The sequence below is a fragment of the Chanodichthys erythropterus genome, chromosome 8, assembly GCF_024489055.1.
Source record: "Chanodichthys erythropterus isolate Z2021 chromosome 8, ASM2448905v1, whole genome shotgun sequence".
Lineage (NCBI taxonomy): Eukaryota > Metazoa > Chordata > Actinopteri > Cypriniformes > Xenocyprididae > Chanodichthys > Chanodichthys erythropterus.
In genome coordinates, this window is record NC_090228.1 from 29,610,166 (window position 1) to 29,635,687 (window position 25,522).

The 25,522-nt window shown below is 37.5% G+C and overlaps 1 long non-coding RNA gene and 1 pseudogene across 1 annotated transcript; one reads left to right on the forward strand and one right to left on the reverse strand.

Annotated features, from left to right (window-relative positions):
* The first annotated feature begins 67 nt into the window (after positions 1-67).
* On the forward strand, positions 68-25,173 carry LOC137024691 (NACHT, LRR and PYD domains-containing protein 3-like; annotated as a pseudogene).
* LOC137024701 (uncharacterized) lies at positions 17,587-19,044 on the reverse strand. The gene is made up of 3 exons (XR_010895736.1): positions 18,892-19,044; positions 18,127-18,207; positions 17,587-17,720 (listed from the first exon to the last, which is right to left on the reverse strand). It is a non-coding gene; the product is annotated as an uncharacterized lncRNA (long non-coding RNA).
* Positions 25,174-25,522: the final 349 nt, after the last annotated feature.

The following is a 25,522-nucleotide window of genomic DNA, read 5'->3' on the forward strand; positions in this document are numbered from 1 at the left end:
CATTTGAGTACCACATGTCAAGAGTAAAACTAATTTCAGATCTTTTTCAGTGAATCAGTGAAAGACGATGACAACTGTGAAGGAGCTGCTCAAGAACTCACTACATGAACTGGTAAAATATGATCTGAAGCAGTTTCAGTGGCACTTAAAGGACCATGGGCATATTTCAAATTCTGAAATGGAGGATACAGATGTATTAGACACAGTGGATAAGATGGTGGCACTATTTGGACCTGAAAAAGCTGTGAAGATCACAGCAAATATCCTGAGAAAGATTAACCAGAACCATCTAGCCGAATTGTTAGAGAACAAACACAAGGAAGGTAAAATATTAAAATGACACTAATTCAATTAAACTGTAAAAAATGATATAATGACTTTCAGGTTTTCTCTTTGATTTATGTGTTTATGTATTTAATGTAGCTGTATTTTCATTCAGCTTAATCTCCCCCCCCCCCCTCTCTCTCTCTCTCTCTCTCACACACACACACACACACACACACACACACACACACACACACACACACACACACACACACACACACACACACACACACACACACAGCTCAGGCTGAGGGCAATACAGAGACTTCCACCCCTGTTGGAGCTGATTCCAAACCAATAAGGGGTAAATAAAGATCACTGTTTTTATACACAATTACCCTGTACCTAAGTTCATATTTTAGTCAAATTTAGACACAATAGAGTGCCCTAAAAAGCAAGAAAAAAAGAACATCACAATTTAAATAGCTCTAAAGTTGCAGCTTAAATTATTTGAACACAACCTTTAACTCTCTGGGGTCTGAGGCTGATTTGGGATCCTGGAGTAGTTTTGACATGACCGGACATTTGCGCTTTTTCAGTTGCTAATAAACAGATTATTGACAAAAGTCTTATTACACTGTATTCAGCACAAACTATGCTACAATAATATGTACTTGTGTATGTACTTGTACAAGTATATACTTGTACATACAAGACTGGGAACTGTATATTTTAGTCTGGAGTTTTTGCTTCAAATGATTTGAAAATACATAAAACAACGTATTGATTTTAAATTTCCAGTAAGTGATCTCAGTATCATGCAGTCCAATGTGGGCCAATATCTGGTCACTATGATTCTCAAATCTGTGAGATAAAAGAAAAAAAAACACCTCTGTGAGCATGCTGTTAACAGGATCATTTCAGCTATTGTATTAACGTTAATATAATGTCCACTCTTAACAGAAAACATGATTTTTGTGATCTCATGCATGCACATATTATTGCACATCTTGTGAAGAAAATTTTGTCTAGGCCTACTATATTTTAAACTACAGCATTGGTCAAAATATTGGACACATTACTATATTTTTCCCCTGGTTTCACAGGCAAGGCTTAAGATAGTCCTGGACTAAAATGCATATTTGAGCTGTTTTAACTGAAAGTAACAACTTGCACTGACAGATCTTAAAGTATGTCAGAGCCATTGTTTTGTCTCAAGATGCACACCAGTAATGTTTTCTTCTAGTGTGCGTTTATAGAAACACTTAAAAATCCTAATTAAACTAAGGCCTAAGGCCTCAAACTTTCAGGCATGCTGCTGTTTTTTCTAACATGTCAAACATTTCACAGGTCATTTCTGTGAGACAAATTTGATTATTTATGGGAGACAAATTTTAAGTAATAGCAGGAAAAAAACTAAATATAGTAAATTTCAAAATGTAATAGGTGGACTTATTATAAGACATCAGTTATTATCAGCATGAGAAGAGTAATCAGGTGTGATAAGAATTTAATTTCTAGAGCAAAACTTTTAAAAGCTATAACTAAAAAGAATGGAATTTGAACTGGGAGTGGTGCTACAGAGTTTGCTCTAGAGAATCCAAATTTGGTCAGCTTCAGGTGTCTATTCATGTGCACCCCAATAAGTGTGTCAGATTTCAACATTGTCCTATGAAGGAAAGACTCCCAGTCAGAGTTAGAAAATTATTAATAAGGAAACAAACAGTAACAATAGGTGCAACAAAGCTTCAGTGCTTAGCCTATAATAAACTACCAGCAGCATTTGCAGGGCCAAGCTTTGGTCAGATGGTTTATTATGATTTAAAAGACATAGTTATAAATACTTATACTTGTAGTATTATCACATGAAATTTTGTGATTAAAAATTTGGCCTCACATTCTGTTTGTTTTCTTTTTGCTGTCTTTTTCTCAAAGTCTCCACTGCAGAGGATAGTGAAGCTACTCTTCATCATTACAGAGACATCAGCCTCAGATTGAAAAACAAATTAAAACAGTACTACAAGCGGATATTGGTTGGTAACTCTCAGACTGGTCATCGGCATTACCTAAATGATATATACACTGATCTGTATGTAGTGGAAAATGAGACTGGAGGAATAGTGAGTGAGCATGAGGTGAGAAAGATCGAATTAAGTCACAACCGATCTGACACACCAATACAGTGCAATGACATATTCCAAGTCCAGTGAGACAAAGGTGAACAAAACAGAAAAGTACTGACGATGGGAATCGCAGGAGTGGGAAAGACTGTCTCTGTCAATAAATTCATCCTTGACTGGGCTGAAGGAAAAGAAAATCAGGATATAGCCTTAATTTTACCTCTGCCGTTCCGTCAGCTAAACCTGATTACAGAGAACTGCAGTCTCATGGAACTGCTTAACAAACACTTATTTAATGATCCTAAAGAACTGCCTTCTCTTCCTGAAGGTGATGGTAAGGTCTTGTTCATTTTTGATGGGCTGGATGAATGTCGCTTACCTTTGAACTTTAAAGAAGGTGGCAGAATTACAGATGTTCACAAAAAAACAACAGTGAGTAAGATAATAACAAACCTTATCAAGACAGACCTGCTTCCTTCTGCTCTCATCTGGATCACATCCAGACCAGCAGCAGCCAGTCTGATACCCCGAGACTACATTGATCAAGTGACGGAGGTGCGAGGATTTAATGATGAGCAGAAAGAGCATTACTTCTACAAAAATAGCAGACCTGAGGTTGCTGGAAACATTATCCGTCACATCAGGAAATCCAGAAGTCTGTACATTATGTGCCACATCCCTGTGTTCTGCTGGATCTCTCTTATTGTTCTTCAGCCTCTTCTGGCTCAAGAGAGCAATGAGAAAATTCCCACAACTCTCACAGGCATGTACACAAGCTTTGTACTTTCTCAGATGCAGCAGATGGAAAAGAAGTACAGTGAAGATCCTGAACCTGAAGCCAATGACAGAGCTTTTTATGAGGTTATTTTGAAGCTTGGGAAACTGGCCTTTCAACAGCTGGAGAAAGGGAATCTGATTTTCTACAAAGAAGATTTTAAGGGATGTGGACTAGATATCAGTGAAGGGTCGGTGTACTCTGGGTTATGCACTCAGATCTTTCAAGAGGAAAAGGTTTCAGACAGAAATGTTTACAGCTTCGTACATCTCAGTGTACAGGAATTTCTTGCTGCACTATATGTGTTTTTCATTAACAAAGACAAGAAAGCAAACCCATTTGTTCAATGCTGGAAAGAAATGGCAGATAAATTCTTCAAAAAGCCACTGTTTGAACTTCATAAGGCTGCAATCAAGAAGTCTTTAGAAAGCAAGAACGGACACCTGGACCTTTTCCTTCGGTTCCTTCTGGGTCTCTCATTGGAGTCCAATCAGAGTGACCTGAAAGAATTACTGCCAGGACTGGAACTGAAAACAGAGAATGTTAAAAACACTGTTGATTATATCAAAAAGAAAATAGAGAAGGAGAAATCAGTAGAGAGAACCATCAATCTCTTCCACTGTCTCAGTGAATTGAAAGATGACTTTGTTGAGGAAATCCAGGAGAATCTGAGATCAGGAAATCTTTCAGCACAGAATCTTTCCTCTGCTCAGTGGTCTGGTCTGGTGTTTGTGCTCCTCATGTCAGAGGAGATTCAAGAGAAGTTTGAACTGCAGAAATACAGAAGATCTGATGAAGCACTGATGAGACTGCTGCCAGTGATCAAAAACACCAAAAGAGCACTGTAAGAGACTATTGTACATTCATTTATATAAACTGTTAGTCATTTTTATTGGGTCTTTATTTTACACGGGTTACTTGTTGGCCAAGATGAATAAATATTCTTAATTGTATCATAAATTAACATTTTCCCTGCCAGCATTTTTTTAAAGTTGCCAGCCACTGCCAGGATTTTTAAAAACTTTCACAAAATTTTCATGGTCCCCAGAATACTTAGTTGAATGAATGAACATACAATGTCAAAATAAAGAACAGACCCCCTGCTATTTTACTTTTTACATTCTTTTTTTTTTAATCAACACTTGCAAAAAAAAAAAAAATGAAACATTCACAAAAAGCTGAGAAAACCATGTTTTTTTTTTTTTTATCAAAGACTACATCTGGATCAGATTCAGAACGGTGATCAAAACATAGACTAGATTGCATACATAAATGCCCCTGAAGCTTGCACAGTCTTATCCCTCTTTGGGATCTCATTCTCATTCATAAATCAAAAGCTTTGATTTATATGCTGTTTAATGTTTCATGACTGCTTTAGCTTGCATGCATATAATCAGTGCTTTTCTTGATTCCTTCTGATTCTTCTTTGCCTGTGTTTTGATCTGGAGGTTGCATACTCTTTAAACATTTTTATAATAGCGCCCCCTGCCATATACCAGTGAAAACACTGATTGCTGAAAAATGATATCAGTGTTAGGGAAGCGTTGTGTAATGAATTATGGAAAATCTTGTCAAATAGTTTAGGAAAATGAAAATACTGGTTTGATGTTTTAAGAGAAAATAGTTTTAGCTTTGCTTACATAACTACAGTCAAATGTTTTTCTAAGCTATCTATGTTCCAAATTATAAACTCTACCTAATAAGCACAAATATTGCTGTTTGATTTGTTCTCTACACAGGTTGCATAGCTGTAATCTCACTGCTCAGTGTTGTGAGAGTTTGTCTTCAGTTTTACAGTCCTCAAACTCTGTCCTGAGAGAGCTGGACCTGAGTGAAAATGAGTTGCAGGATTCTGGAGTGAAATTTCTTTCTGATGGACTGAAGAGCCCGGACTGTCAGCTGGAGACACTGAGGTTTGAGTTAAACTACTTGACTTATTTATTTTGCATTAAATTAATGAATAAAGATCACACTAAGATTTATTCTGTATGCAATTACTTTATTTCTTGTTCAGATTTTCCAAATGTAATCTCACTGCTCAGTCCTGTGAGAGTTTGTCTTCACCTCTACAATCCTCAAACTCTGTTCTGAGAGAGCTGGACCTGAGTAACAATGACCTGCAGGATTCTGGAGTGAAGCTTTCTTTCTTTCTCTAACTGTCAGCTGGAGATACTGAGGTAAATGGTTTTAAAATAATTAGCAAAATACTGCTCTCAATAGAATTCCAGAACAAAAGTCAAAACAACATTTGCTGAAATTAGATTTTTTTTTTCCATATTTGTACAAATGTCCATATTTTCAGAGTTGAGAATAGGCGAGTTGAGTGATTATTATAAATTAAAGGTAAATTATTATAAATTACGTATTAAATAATATCACAATACAATATGGACAGATTTTTTTTTCTTATGACTTTATGAAGTATGCAAAATGGCTTTAACCTTCTGGAGTCTGAGGTGTTTTCTGGGCCCTGAAGGTGTTTTGATGTGCCCTGAAATTTGTGCTTATTTACATTACATATACATTTTAATAGTTAAAGTCTGATTATGCTGTATTTAGCACAAACTGCTATAATATGTGAACAGGATGTATGTAAAAGTTTGTAGTTTTGAGAAAATATAATTTATGCATGCTTAGTGAAAAATATATATTTTTAACTCATTGATATATGGCCATAAAACCCATACTGAATAATTGTTCAAAATATTTATGACAAATGGATCTTGTAGCTTAGAGTTTTTGCTTCAAAAAAAAGATGAAAAATCATCCTGCCCACTAATTCACATAAAACGGTATATTGATTTAAAAAATAAGAATTTTAAGTTTTGTATTAAAAAGGCTGTATACAAGGAGGTGTGAATAATAATGAATATTGATGATTTTCACACCTGGGAAGACAATGACCCTTTCCCTAATTCCACTGGAGATCTGCTATGTCTCCTATGGCCTTTGTGACTTTGTCATGACACCAACGATAGCGTCCCTCACTCAGTGCTTTTGAAGAGTTGCTAAGGATATGTTTCAGGGTGCCTCTCTTCAGGCACAAAGGGCAAGTTGGAGACTCTGTCTTCCTCCAACAGAACAAGTTGGATGGGCTGTTCAAGCATGGTGCCATGCAGTGTGTTGGCTTACTGTCCCTCAGTGCTTAGGATGTGCTCAGTACTTAGCCATTCCATCTGCTGACCGCATTTTGATTATGGGTGATATTAATATTCATGTCTGTTGTTCTGGTAAACCATGGCCAAAGAATTTTTTTAATTTAGTTAATTCTTTTAAATTATCTGTGTGTTTCTGTTCTGGACTTACACACGATCATGGGCATACACTTGACTTGCTTTTTTTATTGGAGAAAATGATATTTGGTCGAAAAAGAAACGCTATCTTGGACCATATGCCTATTAGGTTTAACCTGTCTTCTGCAACAACAACAACAACAACAACAACTGTTATCAGCCCCTTAATTCTTGTCCTGGGTTATCACGACCTCTACACCTAGGGCGTTCTCAACTGCTTTTACTACTGAATTATACTTTCCTACAGAGTTGCACCCTATAGGATCTGATGAACTCTTTTAATCATGTTTGGTCTGAGATCTTGGATAATGTTGCACTTTTTAAAATTAGATGTCAAAAAGTTAAAAAAAACAACCTTGGTTAAATTATGTAACTCAAAATATAAAGCAGGTTTGTCGGCATGTAGAATGTAAGTGGATTAAAGATAAATTGCAAGTAGACACTATAGGTCCTAGTATACTATCGATTTATTAGCAGTAGTTTATTTAATGGCACTGTTAAATTTGGGTTTATGCATGCTGTTATTGAACCAGCCTTAAAGAAAATGAACTTTCACAGGATTTTAAAAATTTCAGGCTTATTTCTAAATTGCCTTTTATGAATTAGATTTGAGAAAGTTGTACATAATCAACTTGCTGACTTAAAAATGATATAATTTTGGAAAACATAATTGATTGGAAATAACTTAATAGCTATTTTCCAGTCCAAGACCAAACATAGTACAAAATCAGTATTATTAAAAGTTACAAACAATATCTTAAGTATTGACTCAGAGAAAAGTGTTGTCTTCAGTACTTCAGAACATGTGATTTTAATAGAAGGATGTAGCCCTTAAAGGGTCATGAAACCTCAGAACACATTTATTTGAGTTGTGAACAGATACGTATAGGCTGCACATCATTGAAAACACTATAAAGGTACTCTATTTTATTTATAAGTTAAAAATATTTATTTTTGCATTTTTTAGAGCGATTACTGTCTTCTGGTTTGCAAAGCAAAGTCAGAGAAACGTTACAAAATCTGACATCATTGTGTAATACAGGCAAGACCCTGAGTGCTAATTGGCTCCAGTATCGAAAATGCTGATGTCAGCCATTTCTCAAGCTTCTCTGCATTTATTCATGACAAAAGCTCATTCATTCCAATCATTGCGCTGTAGCATGCATAAGATTATAATTGCTGTATTATGCATGAGGCAGTATCACTTCTCTTGCTTCTGTCTCTATTGTTGTCATTCAGAGACATGGGTCATAGGTGCTCATTTCCTCAGTGCTACAACACAAAAATGCGTTTTCCTGTGACGCAATCAGTGCTGATGTTTGGGTGCATTTTGTTTGTTTTGCTGTAATCTACATTGTAAACTACGCATTACAGCTGAGATTTCAAATGTCACAAAATGTCTTGTTCATTCGCTTGACACTTCTCGCATTGACTACTGTAATTCTATTTTAATTGGTTAAACTTCAACTGATTCAGAATTCTGCTGCTCGTATCATAACCCAGACTCTATCTATACAACATATTACCCCATCACTTCAACAGCTGCATTGGCTTCCTATCAAATTCCAGATTAAATTTAAAATTCTTCTCCTCACTTACAAATCTCTTCATAACCTCTCTCCACCTTACCTTTCAGATCTTTTACAGCCTTACATTCCTTCTCGAACTCTCCGCTCTTCTACTTAGGGTCTCCTTCATACACCTTCTGCTCGTCTATCCACCATGGGCCATAGGGCCTTTAGCCGTGTTTCTCCTCGCCTTTGGAATTCTCTCCCAGCCAACATCCATCAGACTCATCTCAATTTAAAGTTAAACTTAAGACTCATTTATTCAGAATAAATATTCCTCCAATGCTTTCTCAGAGGTCTGATCATGAGGAGGTAAGTTAAGGATGAGATTTTAGGCATCACTCCCCAGCTGTCACACAACAGTTGAGAAGTGAAGGTGCATTGGGAGCTATATTACCTCCAACTCCAAGAGTATCTTAGTATCTCTTGATATCCCGTGAAGACTTGAACATTTTTCACCAGATGTGTTTGCATGAAACCTCCATTGGCTGCCATAGGAAGGCACTGGTTGGCGGCTGCTCAAGCAGGAGGCCTGAATTGTGTCATGTGTGGGTGGGCAGACTGGCTGTCAGATGCAGGTGGGCAAACTGGAATCGGTGTCTGTTGAGGAGACAGATCAGGAGTAGCATCAGCGGCTGTCTGGTCTAACGCAACCTGGGAGGGGGGGTAGATTTATATTGGGAACCCATGCATTAGCAAATGGTGGTGACGGGGTGGCTGGAACTTGAGCGGTGAGAAATGTGGCTTCAGGGGAATGCACTTGATAGACCTGCTCAGAAGCTATGTGCCTAACTGTAGTATTCGCCATATGAGCAGAAAAACCAGCATACATCCGAATGAAAAAAATCAGCTTACGACGATGCTCGTGTGATTCATTAATTTTTAGTATGCGGCCAATTCCGTCATACGAATGAACGGGTGTTGATAAATGTGGCAGCTGAAAACTGTCGTCATTTAAATGTTAAATGTCACGGCCAAATTTTAGAAGCCTCACCCTATAGTTTACGACACAGAGAAAGGTAATCTGGTCATTAAGAGGAAGTAATCACATGAAAAAGAAATTTCTCTTACTCTAAATCTAAAAACACTCCACGTAATTGCAAACAATAAAATTAATTTAAATAAAAATACCAGTAAATAAAACTAAAAACTTACACACATTATTGATCTATAAATTTGGTTATTTTAGTACCCCTGTTCATTCCACAGAAAACCCCTAAAATTTATTTTATTCAGAACAGAAAAACAAAAAATATGAAGCTATAATATGTGACCCGTCACGGAAACCAGTTACACTAATCGGCAGCACAACTATCGAGCAAAATGAGAAAGAAGCATTTTTTTCAAACTTGGTGATTTTCGTTTTTTTGCAGAATCTGTTAGTTGAGATCACGAAGAAGCCTCTCCGTGTTTGAGATAGCAGTATTAGTATATTTAAAAGCATACATTTTGAGGTTGAAATCGGCTTGTTTTTCTGAGATTCTAGCATGCAGTAGGGGTGTGTCATTGTCTGTGTATTTCTGTAAAGAGGGAGACCTGATCTGTCAGCAGCGTGGCACTGGCTCTGACACGCACACACATATTAATTTGCCGCTCCTCTCCTGTTACCGCTATGGTCCGGGTGCACACGAGACTCATAGCACTTGTTGGTTTAAACACAGCGTACTTATTGCCCTATAATAAACACACTTTGCAAATACAAGCATACATATACAATACATATACATTTAAGGATAATTACCTGTTGGTTGATGTGGAGTGGGTGAATCCGGGTGCGGAAGAGATGGAGATCAAACGTGGTTGTTGGGTTCGAGGGCTATTTATAGTGCTCCGTCACGTCTCCGCAATAATGGCGCCACACAGAATGGAGGATACTATGTGTTGTGGGAAATGTTGTTGTGTTTGTATTAATGTATGTTTTTAAAGAATATTATGTGATCATGATGTGTATTTTGTGGGTTTATTTATATTTGATGTGGATTTTGGGTGTGAGTTGATGTAGTACTCGAGCACCGTAAAATGTAATACTCCCCCTGATTTTTGTGAATGGTTGGCTCTAAAAGGGGAGGAGCCAACAGTATAAAAGAGTATCTGAAGATTCATTCAGGGTCTTTTGGTAGGCCGATGGGTGAGCGTCCAGTTGTAGTGCCGCAAACGATTTAACCCTTTAATTCCCTCTGTGAAACAGTGTATTGTGGATACGTTATCACATTGTTTATTTGGTTATTTATTTATTTAATTTTTGGTTTTGCTGGTGGAAGAGTTAACTATTTTTGAGCAGTTGTGGACTCCCTTGTATACTGCACACTTCTATATTAAAATAGGTGTTGATCTCCATCTCTTCCGCACCCGGATTCACCCACTCCACATCAACCAACAGGTAATTATCCTTAAATGTATATGTATTGTATATGTATGCTTGTATTTGCAAAGTGTGTTTATTATAGGGCAATAAGTACGCTGTGTTTAAACCAACAAGTGCTATGAGTCTCGTGTGCACCCGGACCATAGCGGTAACAGGAGAGGAGCGGCAAATTAATACGTGTGTGCGTGTCAGAGCCAGTGCCACGCTGCCGACAGATCAGGTCTCCCTCTTTACACTACCTTCCCCCTCTCCAAGCTGCGTACTGCTCGGGTACCGAGACAGATAGTCAGCAATCACATTCTTCCTCCCAGGGATGTGCCGGACCTTGTAGCGGAAAGGCTGGAGTGCTAAGTACCATCGGGTAACTCTGGCGTTACTGTCCTTCATAGCGTTAATCCAGCTTAGGGCCCGATGGTCCGTCTCCAGGTCAAATTCTCTCTCAAGTAGATAATATCGGAGGCTATCAAGGGACCATTTAATGGCCAGACACTCCTTTTCAATTGTAGAGTATCTTGTTTCTCTAGGTAGCAGCTTACGGCTGAGGAACACCACTGGTTTCTCCTCTCCAGCAATCCCTTGGGCCAGGACAGCTCCTATTCCAGTTGCAGAAGCATCTACCTGGACCACAAACCGCCGAGAGAAGTCAGGGATCTGGAGGACTGAACTAGAACAGACCCTTTCCTTTAGGGTTCTAAAAGCCATCTCACAGTCTTCCGTCCATGGTAAGGGGTTCCGTACTGCTTTAGCCAACAAATTGGTCAACGGGGTAGCAATGGAGGCAAATTCTGGGATAAACCGCCTGTACCATCCCACTAAACCCAAGAAGGACCTTACTTCTTTCTTTGTTCTGGGTTGTGGGCTGCGGTGTATCGCCTCCACCTTGCTGACTTGTGGTTTTAATTGTCCATTACCTAGCAGGTATCCTAAATAGCTGGCTTCTCGTTGTGCCCAGCTGCATTTTCCCACGTTCAGAGTCAAACCTGCTCCCTGTATCTTTTCTAGAGTTTGCTTGAGGTGTTGGATGTGTTCTGTCCAAGTGTTGCTGAAGATGACAACATCATCCAAGTATGCAGCTGAACATTCCTCCCCACCTTGCAAGACATGGTCCATCATCCTCTGGAACGTTGCAGGCGCTCCATGCAACCCGAAGGGTAAGACAGTGAAATGGAATAGTCCAAGGGGAGTCTTAAAGGCAGTGTAGGGTCGAGACGCTGGGTCAAGAGGCACTTGCCAGTAGCCTTTACAAAGATCGAGAGTAGTGATGAGCTCCACTCACTTGTCGAGGGTTCGATGACACCCAGTTGTATCATCATCTCGATTTCTTTTTTTAAGGGTGTTAGAAGGCACTCAGGGATGCGATACGGCCGTTGTCTTGAGGGTGTAGGGTCATTTAAGTGGATGGTGTGTTGGGCTATATTCGTTCGCCCAGGACTCTGCCGAAGCAGTTGTGGGAACTGGGATAAAAGATGTTGTAGGTCAGACTTTTCAGCATCTTGAAGATGGGTGAAGTCAAGTGGTAATGTCTGCCTCTGAACTTGAGCCTCACTATCCTCATCCTCCACCTCCACTTTCCTGACCATCAACACTGGTTTCGCCTCCTCACTGGCCCACTCCTTCCACTCTTTCAGTAAGTTTATATGGTAAGTCTGTCTTTCTTTTCCTTTATCAGGGTGGTACACTTCATACGTTACTGGACCCATTTTCCGGCTGATGGTGTAGGGCCCCTGCCACTTGGCCAGCAGTTTGTTTTGCATATTACTGCTTTGCGAGTTGGGCCATCATTTCTGTTTTTCCAACTTGGACCATAACACGTCCAGGGAGTGGGTTGACAAAATCCACTTCCCTACAATTTCCATACTGGATAAGCCGGCTTTTGTTTCTTTTGTTATTGCCCCCGCCCTCCAAGGGAAGCGTGGCTACTTATTATGCAGCGCTCTGGCCGGCTCTAGCTGATATCAAAATTCAATGAAGATGGACGCCGCAAAGATTATCGCAGATGAGCTGAACCGTGGCCGTTACACTGAAAATGTTTTGAAGTACTTCTTCGACAAGCCGGATGCTTATGAACAAGCGCTCACTGATTCTGAAGACGATCTGAGCGACGATGAAAGCGGCATAATAAGACTGAATAATATCCCTAATCTACAACTGAGCGAAGATGAAGACGAGGAAGAATGTATCTGACTGGCGTCAGACGAGTTGGACCGTAAGATATCAGAGGCTATATCGATAGTAACATTTACTATAGTAAGTGTTTCCTGCGTGAGGTACTTTGTGTTTTACATTGCCATGATGTTCACGCATACACAAAACTACTACGGTACCTCAGCGTTTCACAGACACACCGTGAAATGACTGGTTACATGAGCCTAAGCTCTTTTCAATAAAATCCATGCAAAAGTTAATATCAGATCATTTTAGAATACAGTATAGGATGTACCGAATATTCTTCAGTTTTATTCAAAACAGTAATATGACAAATAGAATATCAGACCTCTGTCATATAACAATAATAACATTAATGTTATAATCAATAATAACATTAAAAATGATGGCCAGATTTTAAAGGAGTGTCTTGCAACATGTTATCTACAATTCACAAGTTCAAATAGAGTTTTGACAAAAAAGGTTTTATAAAAAGATAAAACTCACATATTTCAGCCTCTAAATCATTTTTATAAAAGTAAAAAAATAAATGAATTACTGACATTTACAATGCACATTATCCTTTATTATTAACAGTATGCGGTCCGATTTTTCCCGTTGCGTCTGTCGTTGCTATGCAACCATGCAGCTTTACAGGGGGGAGCTTTACAGGGGGTATGGCTTATCTAAATGAGATGTAAATGAGCCCTATTGTCACTCCCAGCAGGTGAGAACAGGTGAGAACTGCACAATCTTTAGAGGCTAATTGGTCACATATTATATTAAAAGGGACCTATTATGCCTCCTTTTACAAGATGTAAAATAAGTCTTTGTAAGTATGTGAAGTTTTAGCTCAAAATACCCCACAGATAATTTTGTATAGCAAAATTGTGACTTTTTGGGGTGAGCAAAAACGTGCCATTTCAGTGTGTGCCCTTTAAATGCAAATGAGCTGCTGCACTTGGCCTAAGAGGGTGGAGCTTCAAGAGCTCTTTCTCCGGTGTCAGGAGTCAGTCAGGACACTCTATAATGTCAGAAACTGCAATATAGTTGCAGTTAATAGAGTTGAGGGAGCATTTTCTTCTAAATTAAAATTAATCCACCTCGTCTTCAGCAGCTCAGACTTCAGGAGTAAATGGAAAGAGCTATGTGGATTAATCCATCCAGCTTACAGACCACCTAAAACGCTTGGGAGACATTCTCGTCAGTGCAGTAATGGCGGACTGTGTACAACTCGCTGTGAACTTGCTCAGGGCAGTTCTATGTTAAAACGGCAGTGTCTGTCAACATTCGTGGGCAAGGTCTGTGACTAATGTGATGTCACATTGCCAGGAACCTGCAAACAGCTTGTTCTGAGACACTGCTTATGTTTTATGGGGATTAAAAAAAAGGAGTGGGTGGATTTTTATCATTTATCATTACATAGTGGTTGTGTACACACACTGTCAACACACATTTATGCCCAAACAAGAGTGAATTTTGCATAAGAGGTCCCCTTTAAATTGCAAATTGAAACACAAATTAGGCTATAGTGGCATTTTTTATAAAGAAGAATTGTAACATTGGTTGCTGAACTACTACATTATGTAAACTAAGGCTTTGTATTTCACTGTTGTTTCAATATCCACATAAAGCAACATTCTACACATGCACAAAAAAGTGTTTGGTTGGGCGTTTCGTGTGCTGACTGGTACAGATGCACTCCTATAGCAGACCACTAAACTGTGCAGTGTTCATTTTTTCTGCATTTTAGTTTGCTGATAAATGCCTAAAATGTAAAGTTAGCAATGCTAGAACTGATATGTAGAACCTGCGTGTGTGTGCGATAAATTGTATTTAATAAAATAAAGATAAATATTTTAATAAAATAATGAAAACTAATACGACATGTCAAATGAGCATAATCGGGTCATGGCGCCAAAGATGTAACCCTCTCTCTCCGTGCATGCTTACTGGTCTCTAGCACCGCCGCTGCTACTCTGTGCTGTGTCGGCTATGTTCAAGGGTGGTGGTAGAGGGAAGGGATGCGGACACAGAGGGGGGTGAAACTACTTAGTTTAATAGCCATTCATTCAGGGACCGTCTCTAAAGTTACAAACGATGTTGGTATACACATTTCTAACTTCAATAGCATTTAAAGAGAATGACTTCAAGTCATAAAATCAACTATAGTGTGTTCCTGTAAGTGTCAGGCACATGAATTAGCAGTTTATTTCTATTATCAAAAATCTAAAAGATGTGCATCATACCTGCCACCTATATAAACACTTTATAGTTGGTTTTATGACTATAAGTCATTCTATTCAAATGCAATTGATGTTGGAATCGTGTATTGTATGACTTGTGACAGTCTCTAAATACATCTAATTCATGCATGGATTTCTTCCAACAGCACTGAATGAAGTAGTGTGGGCATCTAAAGCCTGTATATGGAACACCTTAAACATCTCATCCAAATTGCAATTATATGAAAAGGTGTTACTCATCACTGGACCAGTAATTTTTTAATGAATTCCAACAATGCATGGTTGTGAGAACAGGATGTGATTTAGTGTGAATTTAAAATTTTTACATAAATTACGTAATTACATAACTTACATGCGAGCAGCTCATGATCCTGTTTTCAGTGTTTCAGAGTGGCTCGATTCACAGTAAATCAGTGGTCTCAAACTCAGATCCTGCAGAGTTTAGACCCAGCCAGCTCCAACTCGCCTGCCTGGAAGTTTTTAGTAATCCTGAAGAACATGATTAGCTGGATCAGGTGTGTTTAATGAGTTTTGGCCATTAAACTCTGCAGGGTAGTGTCTCTCCAGTAGCGGAGTTTCAGTTCACTGCAGTAAATGCTGCTCCTCACAAAATCCTGCAAGTGAGTTTGGTCCACTCATAACATGGATTTGAAAATGCAACGTGCACCAAACATTCCACCAAACAAATCTTCCTAACAATTGAGAAACATTAATGTGCATCACTAGTGTGTTATTGTTTTTAGCTCCCTGCAATTTTCTGCTAAAATAAAATATTTAGTTATTTTAAATTTAATAATGCAATAAAAGGTATTTTAAGGGAAACAAAGAAAAAAATTGTTAGCAAACAGAATTCATTGCAAAGTAATGCATTTGTACTGTTTGCAAATATATTTTATGAAATATTTATACATTCACTCATATTTGTATGCCTAATACGCTGAAAATTACTTAATGTTTCTTATCTTATTCAATTACAAATTACATGAATTATGTAAATATTTAATATTTTCTAAAATAATGCCTGTTGACTTCACAACATTTTAAAAAAGTAAACAAATACACATTTGTGAATCTACAGATAATACTATCTGCAAAAACAAACTGCACAGGTCAGTAGGTGATAGTGACTGATCTGATTGAACTAAATGTCATGTGGACTGTGTGTGTTTGTAGATTGTCTGGTTGTATGGTGACAGAGGAAGGCTGTGGTTATGTGACTTCAGCTCAGAGTTCAAACCCCTCACACCTGAGAGAGCTGGATCTGAGCTACAATCACCCAGGAGATTCAGGAGTGAAGCTGCTTTCTGAAAAACTGGAGGATCCAAACTGTAAACTGGACAAACTCAAGTAAGTCAAGCAGTAAAGGTTATGATTAAACAACTCCCAAAACATCATTACCATCATCACGTATTATAAACCATTTTGACTTTATTTTTATTAGGGATGCATCCATACTGTTACCAGTATCGGTATACCAGTATTGGTATACTAATATTGGGCCCGATACCAAGCTCATGTACTCGTAAAAATACCCCTGATACCAAGGACCGATACCTCACGTAACTGACAGAATTTTCCATGCAGAGATACATCGGCGGCAGCTTCAGAAACAATGTCAGCCCTCAGAGGTGTGGAAATACTTCAAAATTATTGATGACAACCCACACATTGCGAATTGCATACTTTCAATCACAATTCGTTATCGATTAGTGAAGGTGGGATAGGCGGAATCACGCTGTATGAAAACAAACATTCTGTGTTTATGTAATCTGTATGAAAAGAGACACATGTCAGAAGTCCGTGATTCAGCTCATTATCCGCTAATGCGGCCACGCCCACGGAGGGAGGGCTATTCAGATGCAAATTCTGAGGCAATACATGCATACATCGTCCCAATCGTGTATTTATTGTCTTGAAAAGTGTTTATCTGTATGTTAACCCTCTGGAGTCTGAGGCTGATTTTGGGCCCTGGAGAAGTTTTGACATGCCCTGACATTTGTGCTTTTATCAGTTGGTTATAAACATATTAATGACAAAAGTGTCATTACACTGTATTCAGCACAAACTAGGCTACAATAATATGTGAGGAACATGTATGTACATGTTTGTGTTTTTAAAGGAATAATGTTTATGCGTGGTTATTGAAAAAAAAAAAAAAAAGTAACTGAAACAATACCTCAAAATGCATACTAAATGTTTTTTCACAAGACTTTTGAGAATTGTATATTTTAGTGTAGAGTTTTTGCTTCAAAATGATGTGGAAATGATCCTCCCTACTCTGACACATAAAACATTGTATTGATTTTAAATTTCTAAGACACTTTTTGTTTAGGTAGGCCATATGCGAAGAGGTGTGACTCTTCATGAATAATGAAGTGATTTACATCTGGGGAGATTAAGACCCTGCCCCTAATGAGCCGCATAATGAGCCATTCAGTCAGGAATGTGACTGAGTCAACTAAGAAAATGCAAAGACAAGACATATCATTGTTTTTTTTCTTTTTTATTTAAAATAAAGTTAACAATATAATCCACATATAAACTAGGGTCAAAGGCACATTTTTTGTGTATACAGGCAAATAAAGGTAAGGTTTATAAAAAAAGCCCACTTTTACACCCTATACATAACCTGCTTGATCACATATAGATAATCTTTGCAGCCCAATGGTCAGTGAGAGGTGGTGAACAGAGAATCTGAACAGTCACACATCTGTGTGCCATTTTTGAAAACAGTTCAACTGAAGACACAAGTAAATGTCACATGCCTGGCATTTCCAAGGTGTGTCTTGCCATTTACCAAGCTGTACTTTGCAAAGCATGCAGTTCCGACGACCAGCGGTGGCATTATTCCTTGCATCTGATGTCAGCTCTGCTCCTGGAACCGGTACATGGTCACTTTTGGTCTGTTTTGGAGCTGCTTTCTGTGACGACACACCACAGAGCTCTGCAAATATATTATCATCAAATATTAATCTTATGAATATTATCATCAAATATTATCATCAAATATGATGATTTGCTACTTATGAAACATTTCTGAACAATTGTAAACAATAAATGTTTCTTGAGCTGCAAATCATCATATTAGAATGATTTCTGAAGGATCATGCGACACTGAAGACTGGAGTAATGATGCTGGACATCACAAGAATAAACGACTTTGTGAAATATATTCAAATAGAAAACAGTTATTTTAAATTGTAATAATATTTCACAATATTACTGTTTTTACTGTATTTTTAATTGAATAAATGCAGCCTTGGTGAGCAGACGAAACTTATTTTAAAAACATGAAAAATCTTACAGATTTAAATATAGGCCTACCATATAGTGGGTAAAAGTGTACTTACTCTTTCTCATTTCCGCCTGTGTTGCTGCGTGCCCTCCTAGTGGGAATTGCAGGTGAATGTGAGAGTGATGGATCCACATTCCTAAAAAAAAAAATTGTCAAAAAAAAACTGTTATTATTAGCATATAAGATAATACTGTCATACCATTAGCTATGCATAACTGACAGGAAAGTAACAGGTATACAAGCATGCTGTATATGTCTGTCAATTGGCCATTACCGGACAAAGTGTGCGAATGTGTAAACGTTTACAGTCTACTATATCAGTTAGCACATTTAGCAAATAGCAACATGTTCGCGCATTTCACAACCAAGCATATTTTAGCACATTCACGCCTATCATATACGGTACTTAGATACGCTATATATATATTTATAGATAGATGTAAATATAAGGCAAATATAGATGTACGCTTATATATAAAAAAAAAACACGTCAAATAATTTAAGTATATCAACAGAAAAGCATTCTATTTATAAGCATTTTTATGAGATAAAGTTATATATATATATATAGATAGATAGATAGATAGATAGATAGATAGATAGATAGATGTAAATATAAGGGAAATATAGATGTACGCTTATATAAATAATTTAAGTAGGCCCTATATCAACAGAAAAGCATTCTATTTATAAGCGTTTTTATGAGATAACGTTATATATATAGTTATATAGATAGATGTAAATATAAGGCAAATATATATGTACGCTTATATAGAAAAAAAAACACGTCAAATAATTTAAGTAAAACTAAATCACTTACTCATCAGAAACTGTATCTTCAGCTGGATCAAGTCGCTCTTCAAAATGCAGACGTTCATCGTCAGAGTCGTGTTCTTCTTCCGAGGAAAGAGTGAACTTCCTCACTGTCCAGGACCATCTGAAGAGCCTGCTCACCTGTGTAGTGTGCCATCTTCCAAACGCGAAGGAAAGCGAATGAATCTGATGAAACTTGATGCTTTTTAAGACGCTGTTAGGGGCGTTTACAGTTCGCATAGATCGCCTCAGCACATTATCTTATGAATAGAGCGCTCTGCGCGTGGGCGGGCACACATTAAAGATAATTAGGTCAGACAGGAGAAACAGTACCTCTCTTTACTTTTATACTGATTACATAAAGGGAGAATATTTGTTTTAGAATTTATTTGTTTTGTTTAAAAGTAGACACTTAAAGCTTTCCAAAGACATATCTCTCATGTCCATGTAGCATGTATAAGCCATCTATTTTAGTTACTTTTAGTGACGTTTTAGAACAATGTTTGCAGAGACGGAGACGGCAGGACAGCACACCCTGTATATTTTATTTATTTTTAAAAAGCACAAAGTTTTATTTTGATTGTGAGTGTACACAAAAAAAGAAGACATTCTATAGTTTCAATTGATATATTACTTATGTCTCTATGACAAAAAATGACGGAGTATTTTAAGTCTGTTTTGCTGCAATGTGAAAAAAAAACTGCAAAACGCGCCGGCGCGTTTTTAGACCTCAGAGTGTTAAAGCCATGGTTAGCGACCTCTGGAAGACATCCCGTTAGTTCTTGAATGTCCTGTTCTTCTTTAGATGAATTTGTGGACTAAATGTGCACAGAGCACCCTCTGGCTGCAAATATGAATTGAAAACACAGCATAAAGTGCTCACAGTGATGACAATAAATAATGAATAAATATTACTCTGTATAGAAAATTGACATAAACATATAAGATGTCCCCAAGGGGACTCCAGTCGAGACTCCAGTCCTGCCATGGCCTGCTAAGGCTCCAGACCCGCCATGGCCAGCCGAGACTCCAGTCCCGCCATGGCCAGCCGAGGCTCCAGACCCACCATGGCCATCCATGTTAGTTATACTAGTTATACTAGCTTGCGACCAAGTAGTTAAACAGTAAGTTATATGAGAAATAATCATGGAATGCACATACAACAAAGCGGACTCAGACGACATATAATTGCGAATAAATCTAAAATTTGATAGACTAAATCTGACCCGGTTGCAGACATTTTAACCTGAGCCTTAAATGAAAGTTTGAAATTGATCAGAACACTGAGTTACTTATATTTAGATACAACTTGTAATCTTTCCCCTGATACAAAAACATCTGGCACTACACTTAAACTATTAGTTTTGGTAAAGAACATACTCACTGTTTAGGATTCTGTAAGTTCATTTGCAACTTGTGACACACTACTTCCGTGTATATAAATAAGTGTCATCCGCATTCATTTGAATGTTAGTGTTAGGACAGACGGTTGGAAGATCATTGATGTACAATGTAAAAAGTAAAGGACCCAGAATAGATTCTTGTGGAACACCAGTGGATATACTTAGAGGGGCTGATTTATAATTTTATATACTAACACACTGTGTGAGACCTGACAAATATGATTCAATCCATCTTAAAGTATGTGGAGAGAAGTTAAAACCTAATAATTTAGACAGCAGAATTCTGTGGTTTACTGTGTCAAAGCCCTTCCTGAGGTCAAGAAACACAGCCCCGACAACCCTTCCTTTATCTAATAGAGACTTGACTTTTTCAGTGAAGTAGCAATTTGCCATCTCAGTTGAATAGTTTGCTCTGAAGCCAAACTGCATTGGATGTAAAGCACAAGAACTATTATTCAAGTGATTTATGCAGCTACCAATTTCTCTGCAACCTTTGAGACTATAGGTAAAATACTAATAGGTCTATAATTATTACCAGACTGAGGATTGCCACTTATAGTATACTTATAATATAGTCACAATAACAGATGACTTCCAAGCACAAGGTAACATCCCATGAGAAACTAAAAGATTGATAGTTTTACTGATAGGATTAACTAATGACTCACTAAGCTCTTTAAGCATTACCACATGCATACCAAATGTATCCTTTGTTCTGGATTGTTTAAGAGATGTAATTGTTCTTCTGACGTCTAATTCAGAGACTGCCCTTAGAGTAAGTGCTTGTTCCACTGTATTAACTGGATAAACTTCTGTATACTTAGGAGAGACACATTGTGCAATTGTGACTACCGAGTCAACAAAGTGATAATTAAGTGCTTCAGCTACAACAGCTGGATTGTTAGTCAGCTTCCCATTTACCATCAATTCAACTGATGACCTATCTTTTCTTTTGTCTCATTTTAAGTAGTTCAACTGATTCCAGATTGTTTTAGAATTACCTCTTGCCTCTTCAATTATTCTCAGGAAAAATCAGCCTTTGCTTTTCTCAGGGTCTTTACCACATTGTTCTGTAATGTAATGAAATGTTGTCTATCATGACTTAACTTTGATCTATTTGCAGTTTTTAAAGCAAGATCCCATTTCTTCATTCATTCTAAAATATCTGAATTCATCCAGGGGACAGTATGTTTTTTATTTTTAGGATTAATTTTACAACTGAAATCTTTAACAGTGCTCTCTAATTTTTGGGAGAATATTCGACTATCATCCTGATCTTTTCCAGTTAATAAATCATCCCATTTAATCTGATGGATCACCCTTCTGAAGTCATCTAATTTGTGTTTTGGAATGCAATAAGATTCATATTTCCTTATGAATGAATTGAATCTCTTACTAGATAATGTTCTGGCCACTAAAATGGAGTTGTGGTCAGAAAGATCTGTTAACATATTTAAAAGTTTTTAAAATTCTCTTTACTCGATTACTAAAAATCAATTTGAGTCCTTGTTGAATAAGTTATTCTTGTGGGTCCATTAATCGTTTGCTTCAGATCGAAATGATCAGTTATCTGTTTGAGATTCTTTCTAACTGTTTTATCATCCCAATTAATATTAAAGTCTGCCATAATAATAACTTATTTTTTGAAATCACACCGTTTTAGTAATTGTTTCAAGTTTTCATTAAAAAAAACTGATGTTTGAAGATGGTGGACGATAAATTACAATTAATACAAAAGACATCTGTGATGATAGTATAATATATATATACAATTTCATTACACCGGATGCCAGTTTTCACATAAATCATAACTCCACCTCCCTTAGAATCAACTGTATCTTTCCTATACAGTTTAAATCCAGGTACTTCTAATGCTACAGACAGAGAATTTTCATGAAACCATGTCTCAGATAAACAAAGAAACTGTAAATCAGAATCTAATAAAAGATGATGAATTTGATCACTTTTTGATATAATACTTCATATGTTCAAATGTCCACCTAAGAGACTCTTTGACTTAACTTTAGGATCCCAAATTGTTCTTGATTGATTTACTGGTTTAAGTAAATCAAGTTGAGTTGATGTGTCTTTGTCTGGTCATGTTTCAATTATGGTTGTGTTGCTTGTTCCTGTTGGATTGTACCTGTTTGGATTATTAAAGCTTACCTGTTAATACTCATCTTCATCTTCACATGTGATTACACAACCTGTGTGTTACATCATAATTAAACTAAGGCCTAGTCATGGCTTAATCTAAGCCCTGTCTTATATTAGTTTATTTAAAAATCTTAACATGCAATTGTTTTAATTACATTTTTAATGTGTAATTATTTTAAAAAGTACTTATAATTACTTATGTAATTAAATAATAAAGTTTTATTAAGACTAATCAATAAGAATAAAAGAGGAAGAATCATTTTGGAATCGGACTGCCACTCTTGGAATCGAATCGTGAGGTTCCTACAGATTTCCACCACTACAATGATTTATTGCTTGTCTTTGTTAAATAATACAGAAGATAAAGAGCATTAAAAAATAAATAAATAAATAAATAAGAAAAAATTGCATATTAAATTGCAATCGCAATATTGGTAAAAATAATTGCAATTAGATTATTTTCCAAAATCGTTCAGCCCTACTGTGATGTCTATGTGCAGGCTAATTTGTTTTGTTTAGTTTGCCTACTCCACAGAACATTTTGGGATATTGCTGTCATATCATGGACATCACATCACTCACTGCTGTGACATTAGCTCCAATCCTCAGCACTCCTAATTTAACTGCTGTATCTTTTCCCGCAAATAACTGTAAACTCAGCTTTTGTGCTGCGTTTTCTGATTCCAACATCAAACCAGAAAATTCCTGTCACTGCCAGGGGTTCACTTGATGAGAATGCATACAGTTTTTTTTGTCTGATTTACCAGAACTGCATTTGATTTTTTTTTTCCTTTTAGCATTTCCCACGTTCCTTCATCCACTATGTTGTTTGTTGCTCCTGAGTCATCTAACACAAGTAGTCTGACACCTCCAACTGAGAAAGTTAATTTGTCTATTTTGCTCTGTTCTCTTACAACAAATGCAAACTCTTGATATTTCTCATCTGATTCAACTCTTCTCTCTGTTTTGAGCCTTCCTTTGTTTTACACATTTTTGCAAAATGATCTCTTCCATTGCACTTTCTGCATGATTTTCCATGTGCAGGACATTTCTAATCTTTTGCAAGATGACCTGTCTGTCCGCATCTGTAGCAGGTTCGTTCAATCTGTAGATCCTTTACTATTTCTCTTTCACTGTCTCTGGAAAAATGGGCAATGCCGGCAGTTCAACACGTTCAAGTGCGCAAGTGTCAAATCCGTTCCTTCCTCTAGCAATTTTCTATGCACATATTCAGAGTTTCACAGACTCAAAACAGCGTCCCTTATTTTATTGTCCAAAATCACAATCTTTAGCCGCTTGCCTTAAATATGTGACAAACTGTTGCACGGTCTGTCCCGTTTTCTGCTTTTAGCTGATAGAACATCTGTCTTGCAAACACTGTGTTTACCTGAGGCACAAAGTATGAATTCAGTGCTGTTACTGCCAGTGCGTAGTCTGTTGGCCCTCCTGTGTCAGCGAGTGTGGAGAAAATATCCTGCACATAAATATCTGTCCCAGCATGATTTAAAAGCAAGGCTCTCCATCTTTGTTTTGTAGCATCACTTGTATCATCAGTCAGGATCAAACTCTTTATCATCGGCAAACAGTTCAAATGCATTTAGCCATCTTGTCCATCACAGACCCAACATGGCTGGATCGCTATTACAGTAGAACTTGGCTAAACAAACTGAAAAAAAAAAAGTCTGTAGTGAATCATATCTAACTCACTTTCAGATTGAACGAATGATTGAGTCCTTGCTTCAACAACCTCGTCTGCAATATTATAACCTTTCTAGTTATTTCGAATCGAACCACTTAGACACCAGATTTAACATGCCATCCATCTTCACTCTTCTCATACGTGATGGCATTGATGTCACATCAATACACAACAGGTACTGAGACTCGAACTTGCGACCTTTGGGTTACAATTTTGACACTCTAACCATTAAGCCACAACTGCCCCAATGTGTCGTTTTATCTTGATTATTTTGTTTTCATTAATCAATTGTCAGATCAATTAAAATAAAAAATCATTTGATTTTGTGTTTGTTTACTGATTGAATGTGACTCTGTGTGTTTTATAGTGTGGATCATGGAGGAGAATCCAGGATTACAGCAGGGCTACGAAAATGTATGTCTACACACACAGACACACACAACAACACACAGCTTCAGTGATTGTTATGGTGTTATAAATGTCTCTCTTCTTGTGTTCAGATGCCTGTTCTCTCACACTGGATCCAAACGCAGCACACAAGCATCTGAGTCTGTCTGAGGAGAACAGAAAGGTGACATGGGTGGAAGAGTCTCAGCCGTATCCTGATCATCCAGACAGATTTGATAGTTATGCTCAGGTGTTGTGTAGTGAGAGTGTGTGTGGACGCTGTTACTGGGAGATTGAGTGGAACAGTAGTGCTAATGTGTCTATATCAGTGTCATATAAGAGCATCGGCAGGAAGGGATATGGTAAAGAGTGTGTGTTTGGAAATAATGATCAGTCCTGGAGTTTGAACTGCTCTTCCTCCAGTTACTCATTCAAACACAATTCCATAGGGACTGAACCCCCTTCAAAGTCCATCAGCAGTAGAACAGGAGTGTATGTGGATCACAGTGCAGGAACTCTGTCCTTCTACAGCGTCTCTGGAGACACAATGAGCCTCATCCACACAGTCCAGACCACATTCACTCAACCGCTCTATCCTGGGTTTACTGTTGGTTTTAATGGATCATCAGTGAAACTGTGTTGATGAATCAAAACAGATTCTAGAGAGAGTCTACCCATAATGCTTTGAGATGTCATACAGTCTCTTCTTTTATCTTAATTACTTCAATAATGTGTGATTGAAATAACACGTCAGAATAAATGTGTGTAATATATCCAGACAGATCAATGCGTGTGTGACGATCTGTGTATCTGTGCTTTTCAACCTACAGTTGTGTTTGTTTTTTTTACTGTAGCGTCACATCAGTCATTTGTATTATATTATCACTGATTTTTCTCTATTGTTTGTAATAAAAAGTCAAATCATCACGTTTCACCCTACACAAGATATGCATAAGTCTGTACATGATGACAGAACAGTGGTAAAGCCATAT